The sequence below is a fragment of the Malaclemys terrapin genome, chromosome 6 (genome assembly GCF_027887155.1).
Source record: "Malaclemys terrapin pileata isolate rMalTer1 chromosome 6, rMalTer1.hap1, whole genome shotgun sequence".
Taxonomy (NCBI): Eukaryota; Metazoa; Chordata; order Testudines; family Emydidae; genus Malaclemys; species Malaclemys terrapin.
The window spans coordinates 43,124,500-43,136,758 of NC_071510.1; the positions used below are offsets into that span (position 1 = coordinate 43,124,500).

Consider the following 12,259-nt stretch of genomic DNA (forward strand, 5'->3'; position numbering starts at 1 on the left):
GTACATAATTTATTTTTAATTTCTTGTATTTATGAAATGCCTCTTATTTCCAAATGGTTACAGACTACAGAATATACTTCACTTTTTTTGAAATGCTGCCAGTGAAATATGCTGAACTTTTAACAATGCACTGCAATGTTACTAAAAGGTTTGGTACAGAAGATTACATTTAAAGCTGTAGGGATAAATTTTATGTAGGCAGAATCTGTAGTCTTTTAAATCATAAACTGGCTAAGACAACAGAGTAATAATTGTGCTTAAGTGGTCAGAGGCTCCTTTTTACATATGTGAAAAATGGCACTTCCTTAAAACTATGATGAGCTTTGGTTTCCTGTTGATTCTGAAGAAAGAAAATACACATACTTGGGGCCTCTTGACTCCATAGCCACAAAATTTGCCATGGATTACCCCCTCTTCCCCTCCATTCTAGAATCTAAGCTTCTATTTTAAAACATTTAGCCTTTCCGGTTTTGCTCAAACCTTGGTTAAATTGTTTATTTTTCGTTCAAAAGTGGGTGAAATGTGGCAGGATGTGTCATCTTAATCTATAATCTTATTAGATAAAATCCTTTAAAGAAATTGCAGAACAGTTAAAGAAATATTCCCTGTTTGGTTTTAAGATTAAGTTAGATAAGTTTATGGAGGGAATGGTTTAATGGTAAAACATATTAGCCAAGGAATACCGAGCAATGGCAGGTAAATAGTATAATGGCTAACAAGGGTCAGGCTGGAGACTCTTGCCTACATGCTCGGGGTCTTACTGATCGCCATATTTGGGGTCGGGAAGGAATTTTCCTCCAGGGTAGATTGGCTGAGGCCCTGGAGGTTTTTCGCCTTCCTCCGCAGCATGGGGCAGGGATCGCTAGCAGGAGGGTTCTCTGCCAATTGAAGTCACTAAAACACAGGATTTGGGGACTTCATCAGCAGAGTCAAGGGAAGGGTAGGGACGGTTTTGTGGCCTGCAGCATGCAGGGGGTCAGACCAGATGATCATAATGGTCCCTTCTGACCTTAAAGTCTATGAGTCTGAGTCTATGAGATATATCCTGTTTCCTAACCTCATTTGATGAAAGCCTGGTCACTTGTTCCTGCCTGGTTCAACCTTCTGCCAAAGGTGGCATGGATTTGTTTTGGATTGATTCCATTTCAAGTAACCGGCTGTCTTTGCCCACTTCTGTCATTCTCGCTTTACTAATAGCAGCTCTTTATAAGAAGCAAAGCTGATGGTGTGATGTTTATATGTGTACTCATATAATTGCATAAATTTGGTATCTAGAATCTTGTCTGTAATAGCAGAAGCAAATGAGAATTGTTGTCCTTGTTTGGACCTCTGTGCTTTGACCAAATGTGAGGTTAGCTATGAAGTTTTAAATCATGGATATCTTTACAAATTTAGCTTTGTAAATATTAGAAGATATTCACAACATCCAATCTCACGATGCTGTCTTACCTCCAGTTAAGGCGGGGAGGAGAAATGTTGAATCAGACTGCAGCTTGGATAAACCCTTCTGTTATACCACTGTGTGGGCCTTGAAAAGATCTTGCTTAGGTCCTTACCCAAAATGATTTAGGGACCTGATATTCCTTGTGTGACACAAGCATAAGAACCTTTAATAAAAAAAAAAAAAAAAAAAAGCCCTTTAAGTCATAAGACAGGTTAAATATTTGTGTCTCCCTTGACTAACATCTTATGTCTAGATTCAAATTCTGTTTTGAGATTTTTTTTTTTTCTTCTACTTTCTCCTGGACGCCTGGTCTACCTAAATGCTGCTTTGATGTGTCACAGACTAGAGCAGCTAACAGCATTTTAACCATTGATAGGAAGTATCCTCTGCTTACTATTCCACTGAAGATCCATCATGACTGGCAGAGGGGGGGGGAATTGTTATAAGGGTGCTGAGGAGTACTCCTAAACTTCGTGGTTGCTGGGTGTGGAAGTGGATGGCGGCAGAGATGGCATGGAGTTGTGGGAGCTCAGCCACTAATATGCTACCCTGTTTCCCCGAAAATAAGACATCCTCCGAAAATAAGGCCTACTTACAGTTTTGCCTCTCGTTGTAATATAAGGCATCCCCCCGATAATAAGACCTCCCCGATAATAAGGCATCCACCGATAATAAGGCATTTTTCATTTCTGAAAAATAAGACATCCCCTGAAAATAAGACTTAGCGCATCTTTGGGAGCAAAAATTAATATAAGACACTGTCTTATTTTCGGGGAAACAGGGTAGTACTGCAGCTTTTAGAAAGGGAGTGATGTAAACATCTGACTTCTTCCTCAGTAGCACCAAGAGGTTTCTCTGCCCCATTATACCCTACCTGTGGGAAGGAGTTTACAGAAGTCTCACCCCTGAAAGAAGATGCAGGGTCTGTTGTAGTTCGTATAAAATTGACATTCGACTACTCTAATAATTTATTGCAATTCACTTGTAAGATTTTAGAAAGTATTGTGGGTTGGAATTAAATGGAGATCCACTCTATGATGATGATTCTTTGGTGGTAGAATGATTTTGGAAGCTGCTCTAAAAGTATTTTTAAACTTCCATGGCCTTTTGAGTTTTGAATACAACATGGAGGCCAGGTGTTTGCCTTTTTTCAGACACCCAAGAAATTGGACTGATATGCAGTATGATCAGTGCCAGTAGGAAAAGGAGCAGAGCTGCAAGTATGTTAAATGATTTCCAAATGAATTTTTGCTTGGTTGAGTGGGAAGTTTACTATGTGGTGCATATATCAGCCCTTCAGACAGCCCTTTATCAGATGTAAAGAATAAAGCTGAATTTACTTTTACTTTCATGACTAATTGTGTATTTTTCTGCAGTTTGTTACAGCTATTTATATACCATAGATAAATGTCAGGTTTATGTAGTTACATGTCTTCCCTTTTTATAAAACAGAACAGGAAGCTCCACACTAGCAAGATCCCAGCAAATTTATTTTACACCTATTTTATTGCCAGAAAAATGGAATGAAACAGCCCAAAATGCTGAGAGCACATACTTTTTGAAATATATAAATATACTGAAGGGGCATTGTATCTTGTATACAGTACATGAGACTAATCAGGAATTGAGACTGTGTGCTCTGTTTTGTTTTGTCGGGATTTTATTTTTAAATATGTCTGTTCTAGTAAAACTAAAGCCTGAGGGACAATTTGTTTAAAGATACAGTATGTGGTAGACTCTAAAATCAACTGTTCTAGTGAAGCTGTTAGTTACTATATAATAATCTTAGGCCTCGTCTACACTGCAGACCTATACAGTATTGGTATAACTACTTTGCTCGGGGTGTGTGAAAAATCCATACCCCTCTGCCACGTAGTTATATCAGCATAAATCACCTGTGTAGACAGTACTATGTCGACAGAAGGGCTTCTCCCACTGACATATCTATGGCCTCTCAGGGAGGTGGATTAACTACACTGACGGGACTCCCATCAGCATAGGAGCGCCTTCACTTAAGTACTACAGCGGCGCAGCTGCAATGATGCAATGTTTTAAGGTGTAGAGCTGCCCTTAGTAATTTTATACAAAACTTTAGAGATTGTTTGACTTAGTCCTAATAGAAATTCATAAGGTCAATTGGTGAAAGACTTTTTTTCTTTGATCAAGAGGAGGGCATTATGCTGAGGAATTGAGATTTTAAAGATCTATTTATATGGGCCCACAGTGTGTGCATGATACTTCTGTGGTCAAATACAAGAGATGCCGACTGTCTTGGGGCCTGCAACCTATTTCCCAATCCTGCTAAGATTTAGCACATGCTTAACTTTTAATCAGATGAGTAGTCGGAGTTCAGTGAGACCATTGGTGTGTTTAAACTTAACCCTCGATTTTTGCGAACACATGCCAATATTTCATTTATAATTATATAGTACTGTACTGAAGTTTTTGTATTAGGTTATTAAAAGTACATCAGCTTAATATATTTCTGAGGATCTTTGATTTATGAATAGCACTTAAACTACTTCTAGAATTTAATTATCATGAATGTGATTAACATTTTTCTGTTTTCTTATTTTCTTGGTTGCGCTTGGCAGTGCCTTATCTATAGTTGCTTTCAGGTTCTCCTGTATAGTTGGTCAGGACTCTATTCCTTGAAGGATGGAGATTATATATAGATATCAAAACTTGAACACCTCTCTGTGATGTGCTTTATTTTCCTAGGAGGAATAATTTGATAGGATGCCCACACCTAGATCTTTTTGGGTTTATAACAAGAAACAAATTGGCGGAAAGACCTAATTATATTGTAGGATTGTCATAAGAGGAGCACCTTTTCCTCACATGAATCAACGATCCACAAATCAGCTCTCTGAGATTAGAAACAATGTGGTGCTTCCTAGAAACACAATCTTTTATGTGCAGCAGCTTGGCTACCTGCTAATAACAGCTTGCTGGTAGGTTGGCTCATAGTGCTATTCTGCATGTTTGAGCTGTATTTTCAATCTTTAAAATGAGTTTATTTCCAAGATCAGTTTTCATTTTCCTGTTGAGATTTAATTACATGTGTTTTAAATAGATTCTAGTTAAATAGGACTTCACCAAATTACTTGGATTTTATTTTCAGTAGTCTGAGCAATGCAGATAACCCCGTTTTAGCCCTGAAGCCACCTAGATCTATGGAGTCAGACCAAATTCCCACCCAATCTCAGGTCTCTGGGGAAACCTCTTTTGTTGTAAAAAGGATTTACTAATTGGTAAATTTCTTGAAATATCAAAAAAGCTGTCTAAACAACTTACATCTTCAAAAGCCTCTCATAGCTGCATTAAAGCAAAAATTATATGAATGCTTTCAGTAATAAGTTAGAATGCTTGTATCAGGTCTTCATTTGCATCAGATAAGTCCTTATATCCTCATACTTCATGGTCTGTATCAGCTTCTGCTAAATTGTCAGCAACTACAGAGGATTTGGACAGTGTTGCAACATGTATTTCTGCCTCCATTTGGGAAACAAGTACTGCTAATGGCCATCAAAGATCAGAACAGTTGACTCAACTTTAATAAAGTTTCTTTAACTTCAGTCTTTGAAGTGATAATTAAGAGCTTACAGTAGTTTAGAAAATCTTGCCTTATTAAATTTCTAACTTGCATTTAAAAGTAGAATTTCATAAACTTCAACATCAAGATTTTACATGCCTAAATCTCTATTTGACCCTTATGCAATTGGCCCCAAAGTACTGGTTTCTGATTTTATCCAAAGCTACAAAAAGGTACTTTTTGTGGAAGTGACTTAGTAGAAAACCAGGCTGACTAGCTCATTTGAAGCCCCCTGTTAAAACCACTCACTTTAAGCCTTGAATTGGAGAAGCCAAGTGCCTGGATAATCGCATCCCATATCTTTAAAAATGCAATTGAATACGCTTGGAGAATTAGATAGCTAAGTAGAAAGTAATAGATGCATAAAATTACAGATTCTGTAACTTTATGTATTCCACAAAATCTAACCTTTTCTTAAAAAAACTTCTCTCAGTTGAGTAGATACAACCTTTATAAATTGGTATTAACTGCTACATGGTAGCTTTACAGAAAACTGGGTCCAAACAGATGACAACGTATCTCCTAAAGCACATTGTTCTCATTAAAGTATTAATTTCTGTGTCTTTGCCCAGACTGAAGACTGAGTTTAATCTATCAAATTCTGCTATTAAGGTGCTCTTACTTCTTCACTCAATTTTTTCCCATTATGGGTTTTTACCCCCCAAATTTTCCAAGGCAGATTTTTCTTGAGAATACGGCCTCTGCTGGAAGGAGTTTGGGCTTAATTGCTTCATCCCCATATTTCCTTTAATTTGTCAGCCTTCTCCTACTTTGGAGGTGTGACTATTGAGTCGTAGTTGGAATGGTGTTGAATTACGAACATGGAGAGGAACACCCAGTTTTGTAGACAAATTATAATCATTCTCTCAGGCATTGCATGCAAATACAGGAAAAAGTCTACTTATTAAATGAGCATGGGAGGCTTTAATGATCCTATTCTCTGGGAACTGAATTCATGTTGGTCTCAACTTAGCTAAATAAAATGGAAGAAAATGCCGATGTCATCAGATGGTACTTGGTTTTCCAGCCATTCCAGTGTACAAGTAGATCAACACCAAGGAAGTCAGTATGAAATTGCTAACTACTGATCACAATGTGGTACTTACTGAAAGTTTCTCTTCATGTAAGCTTTATTTTTGAGGGGGAAATATTTTATAAAGAGTATAGCATGGAAACTGTCCTGTAGGGTTAAATGTAAGAAACATTCTTGGGGTGGGGGGCGGAGGGACCGTTCTTAGGGGGTCTCACTTTGAAGCAAGAAATTGGAATTCTTGCTGTCTCTGTATCTTTTAAGGTATCTTGAGAACAGAGCTCCCATGAATAGGGGTAGAAAGCTCTTCCCCCCACCTCCTCAGTTACATGCAGGCTCTCTGACCAGCCACTACATGAGAAACAACAATGGAGAGGCTACAGCCAAAATAATCACCAGCTTCCCAGCCTAAGACCCCAGAGCAATACCATCCTGCCAGTTTGCCACCTCCTCAATAAGGAGAGGAATATGCAACCGCCTTTGCCCCTTGAGCTACGATTTCCCATGCTTCAGAGTAGCAGCCGTGTTAGTCTGTATCCGCAAAAAGAACAGGAGTACTTGTGTTAGTCTCTAAGGTGCCACAACTACTCCTGATTTCCCATGCATTTCACTCACTCACTGGTTTAGAGAAAGCAAAAAGCAAGTTTATTAACTACAAAAGAAAAATGTTAAGGGATCACAAACAGATCAAAGCAGATTATCTAGTAAACAAAAACACAAACTAAGCGTAATGTACTAGAAAATCAGATTTGAATTAACAATCTCTCACCCTAACTGATGATACAAGCGGACTGCAGATTCTTAAGGCACAAACTACAGTTGGTTTGCAGCTTGGAATCCCCAGGTGTTTCAGACACAGGCTAGAAATCCCTTTAGCCTGGGTCTACCACTTCCCCCCAGTTCAGTCTTTGTTCCTCAGGTGCTTCCAGGAGTCGTCTTGTGTGGGGAGTGAAGAACCCCAGATGATGTCACTCCCCTGCCTTATATAGCTTTTGCATATGGCAGGAATCCTTTGTTTCAAAGCTTGGTTCCCAGACCAGTCTGTGGAAAAATACTGATGGAGTCGAGCATCATGTGGTCTTATCACATGTCCTTGTAAAGTAATAGCAGCCATTACTCACAGGCTGTTTGGGGTGTTCTCAGGAAGGCTCATCACCAGGTGGGAGAGAAGCTTCTCCTAAGGCCTATTGTTTTTTCCTAATGGCCATGGCCCTGAATAGGCCCTTCCCAGCCCACTAAGTCACACATTTATGTCTAAAGTCACTCTTTAAAATTGGGACTTGGGTCTAAGTCACCTGTACTCCTGAAAATTTTACCCACTGCCACAATCTTTTTTTAGCAAGATTAAATGTATAGAGATTGTTACCTTTATCGCTGAGTTTCCTGTGATTTAGTAAGATAAGGTTAATATGGTCAGAGGTTTGATTTTTATACTCTAGAATATCAACATCTGCATCAAAGGGATGAAGTGGTATATAGTTATTTGAATACTACATAACTTTTGTCAAAGCATCTTTGGTGGGAAATAAGCTTGATACTGTACTAGACTGTGATTTAGCTATATGGTTCAGATAGGTAGCTGTTCTTCATTGGCAAGTTTTATACTATATATGAAACTAAATCTAGGCCAGTTACACCTTCCTTTGTTGGCAACAAAGGAGTTATATTAGGACAGTATTTGCTAGCACGTAACAGTCTAAAAAGTTTTATACCATCCATGTTAGTCTATGAAACTCTAGTTGCCTGAGCTTGCGAGGCCATACACTCAACTTGATGGCATTTGTTTGTATGCAGTGGGGGATCTTTTGAACATGATATATAATCAATCCCAAACTTTCTGGGAATGTTCTTGGCATCTCTGGTTAGCAGCCCACTGATTTGGAAATCCGATTACCAAAAGATTGAAAATGGGGAACATATGGAGCTCCTGCCATCCGTTTATCACAGCTGGAGTGTCAGGCACCTTCTCAATTAGCTGTACATCAAACAACTGACTGATAATACCTGTTAACGCCTTCCAGCATAATACTACCCCTATCTCATCTATACTCATCCTCCCAATAGAGTTTAACATGTCGAAATCCTGAATGAATGTAGGTAATGTGGGAGGGAGATAGGGGTGTGCCCACATTCCTGGCATGGGGTTGGGAATGTGGGACCCTAGTAAGGAGACACACACAACCCCTGGCAAGGAGAGATTGAGACACCCTATTTCATGGGGGAAAAGTAACGGGTGGCAGGCAGAGCCCCTTCCATGAGGAGTAAATGGGGACACACGCAAACCCCTGCCATGGGAGGGGAAATGGGAGTACGTAAAGCCCCTCGTGGGAAATAGGAGAACTCTGGAATGGGGGGAGGGGAAAGTGGGGGCTCATAGAGCCCTTGTCATGGGTGGGGGAAAGGAGGGCATTGAAATATGGGTGCAGAGAATACAGGACCCTGGTATGGGTGGGGCACAGAAACCCAGGAATGGGGCGCACACAGCTCCAGGCATGAAGGAGTGGGTGAGGGAGTTACAGGGAGGTCCCTGAAATAAAGGGGAATGGGAGAGTGGCTCCTGGGGAGCTTGTGGAGTGGAATGGAGAAATACAGGGAACCCTTGGTATGTGCAGTGAGCTTGGCCTATGGAAGCTACAAAGTAAACAAACTAGTTGTTGTCTCAGTATTTGATGCTGAAATATGCTTGTTCGTACATTTCCTTCAATCTGCAGTAAAATCCAGTTCATAGTGATTCAGCATTACAGGTGGCATCCTGTGGCAGCCACCTAGTCTAGAAAAGACTCTGCTAGAATTCACTTTAAAAGCTTTCAGTCATAGTTTTGCCTGTATTGTGGATTGGGTACCATTGGGTTAAAATGGCTTTTGTGAAAATTAAGTCTAGAGAGTGACCTAGTTTGGAATTGTTTCAACTGGATTTAACTTGTTTTATTGCTTTTATACAGTTGAGGCCAAACAGTTTTCAGAACCCTTTATAGAAAACATGCTAGACAATGAAGTGTCAGTGAAGGGTCACTTTTCTAATGTAGACACATTAATGAAGAGTGCATTAAAATGTGCTTTATAAAGGACTTATACATGGTCTGTGCGGACCAGTCACTGACTAAACTGTAGGCATGAACCATGTTTAAACATTTAATCTAAAATGGTTTAATTTGTCAGTGCAGCCAGGATCTGTCTTAAAAGTCGTTGCCTTTTGGAGTTTTTTGTCAGTAGCAGGAGTGTCACAAGTGCTTGGGTGGAGATTTATCTTCACATAATTTGCTTATGCAGTATGTAATACGATTTCTTTATTTATAATGCCTGTCTGTGAATACAAAGTTTTTAATGTCTGAAGCTTCAAACTATCTTGCAAAGGTGTTGTGGAAAGGACATGTTTTGGCAAGCATGATTTTACGTTCCACGAATGGCATGATCACAAAGATTTAGTCTTTAATGTTGGAGATTAATTTATTTTTCTGCAGGTATTTGCTGGTTAGCCTACTGAGGGCAATTCTTTGCCTATTCTTGTGTAAATTGAACATAAGAACGGCCATACTGGGTCAGACCAAAGGTCCATCAAGCCCAGTATCCTGTCCTCTGACAGTGGCCAATGGCAGGTGCCCCAAAGGGAATGAACAGACAGGTTATCAAGTGATCCATGCCGTGTCACCCAATCCCAGATTCTGGCAAACAGAGGTTAGGGATGCCACTGATGGACCGATCTTTCATGAATCTATCTAGCTCCCTTTTGAACCCTGTTATAGTATTGGCCTTCACAACACCTTCTGGCAAAGAGTTCCAGAGGTTGACAGTGCGTTGCATGAAAAAATACTTTCTTGTCTGTTTTAAACCTGCTACCTATTAATTTCATTTGGTGGCCCCTTGTTCTTGTATTATGAGAGAGTAAATAACACTTCCTTATTTACTTTCTCTATACCACTCACGATTTTATAGATCTCTATCATAACCCCATCTTAGTCGCCTCTTTTCCAAGCTGAAAAGTCCCAGTCTTATTAATCTCTCCTCATATGGAAGCCGTTCTATACCCCTAATAATTTTTGTTGCCTTTTTCTGAACATTTTCTAATTCCAATATATCTTTTTTGAGATGGGGTGACCACATCTGCACGCAGTATTCAAGATGCGTACCATGGATTTATATAGAGGCAATATGATATTTTCTGTCGTCTTATCATCATTATTGGCTCCAGCATCTGTGGACCAAGAGTGATTTAACAATTACGGAATTTAAATTGTTAAAACTTTTATCTTTCACTTGTTTCACTGCCTTCTGACATCTGGATCTGCCTATATGCAATGCTTGCACTCTGTGCATTTTCTGGTTATGACAGCACCTCTCCCAGCTTTCCTAAAAAGGAATCTGTCCATTATGAGCGAGCTAGTTTTAAAATAATAAATTCCATACAGCTTCTAATAGTTCCCTTCACATGTCCGTAAATTATAAAATGATACTTGAACAATAAGCTCCCTCTTGGACACCACTCTGTGTTCATCCTTTCTGATACAAACACCATTATATTTCTAAAATGCTGTGTAGTACTGCTTGTGTTGTTCACATTATTAATTCTTCAACTAAGGTGTAAATAAACATTTGAGACCAATCCCAAAATGAAGTCCTCCAGAAACACCAGAGAAGACCACATTTATTTTTTCTTAATACTTGTAAGCTGAAAATAATTGAGTAAAAGGGGACTTGCATGGTGGGATGGCTCAGGGAGACCATTTCAGGCCTGTCTCACAGATTACAAAGAAGCAAAAAATACACAAATCCAATTTAAAAAAATCTTTGTAGTTCATTTTTATGGACCCTTGGGTAGTTTCTGCAGCAGGCAATTGTGACCTCTCTATAATGCCTTCTGTGACGAACTGGGCCTGTTCTCACGGTGGTCTGTGAATGCTGACAGGGGAGTGTTCTGGGATAGTCTGCATTGCAGGATGGGATCTGCCCAAGGGCGCATACCTGAGTGTGTAACATGAGAACCCAGGAAGGGGTTGAAGGGGAGGCGACTCCTTAGCCCGGGAAACTGAACAAAGGCTGTGGGAGGGGTCGCTGAAAGGAGAGTGCTGGAAGCAGGCAGGGAGAGAGGGCTGGGGGGCATAGATGGCTCTGACCTCCCAAGGGGGGCTGGGCTTGGATGCCCGGGGACCCCAAGATGGACCTAACTGAGGGGGTCCCTGTTGTCTGTGCCTGCAAGACCTGTCTTGGACTGTATTCCTGTCATCCAAATAAACCTTCTGCTTTACTGGCTGGCTGAGAGTCATGGTGAATCGCAGGAAGCCGGGGGAGCAGGGCCCTGAGTCCCCCAATACTCCGTGACAACTGGTGGCAGCGGTGGGATCTACTGCACCCCGTGGACGGCGCTTCCTGCAGTAAGTGACTGGGGAGCAGTAAAACGAAGGGGGATTGACGGGGACCAGGCGTGCTGAAGAGTGAGAGAGAGACTGTTATTACCCCTGGGAGTGTGTGACCAGCGAGAAGGACTTTTGCAGTAACAGGGTCCCCCGGGGGGATCGCAGCGAGTGGTCCCAGGGGCGGAGGAGTCTGCAGCTCGACCCTGGCAGAGAGGTGGTGACCTCGAGAAGGGCTGGCACACTAGGGGGCCCCCTGGGAACTGTGGGGAGCTGTGAGCACACAGGCCGGTGAGTGGCCAGCAGGAAGATGTATGCCAAGCGGCTTAAGAGCGACCTGGTGGAGCTGTGCAAGCAGAGGCGGCTGCGCATTGGGAGGCTCACCAAAGAACAGCTCATTGCCCAGCTGGAGGCGGAAGATCGCGCGAATGAACTGATCCCTGTGTCTCAGGGAAGCAGCCTGGCAAATGCAGCGCAGGCACCAGTGTCTGCCTCAGCTGGGAGTGGTCAGCCGGCTGCTGAGGGCTTCCCGAGACCCCTCCTTCCTATGCCTAGGGGAAGGGTGGGGAGGAGCCCAGCAAATACCGAAGGCGCCGTGAACCCCCCGGCCAGCAGGGGGTCCCCCCGGCGAAGCCCACCGGCCAGCAGAGGATCCTCCCGGCGGCGTTCGGCATCCGGGGAGCGGAATTGGCTGGAATGGGAGAAAGAGCTAAATCTGAGAGAGCTGGAGGATCGTGAACAACAGAGACAGCATGAAGAGAGACAGCGTCAGCATGAACGGGAGGAGAAAGAGAGACAGCATCAGCGTGAAGAGAGACAGCGTCAGCATGAACGGGAGGAGA

General features: G+C 41.6%; 1 protein-coding gene across 2 annotated transcripts in view; it reads left to right on the top strand.

Moving 5' to 3' along the window:
• The window catches only part of RIC1 (RIC1 homolog, RAB6A GEF complex partner 1), an 88,562-nt gene that overhangs the window by 22,911 nt on the left and 53,392 nt on the right, over positions 1 to 12,259 (top strand). The window lies entirely within an intron of this gene.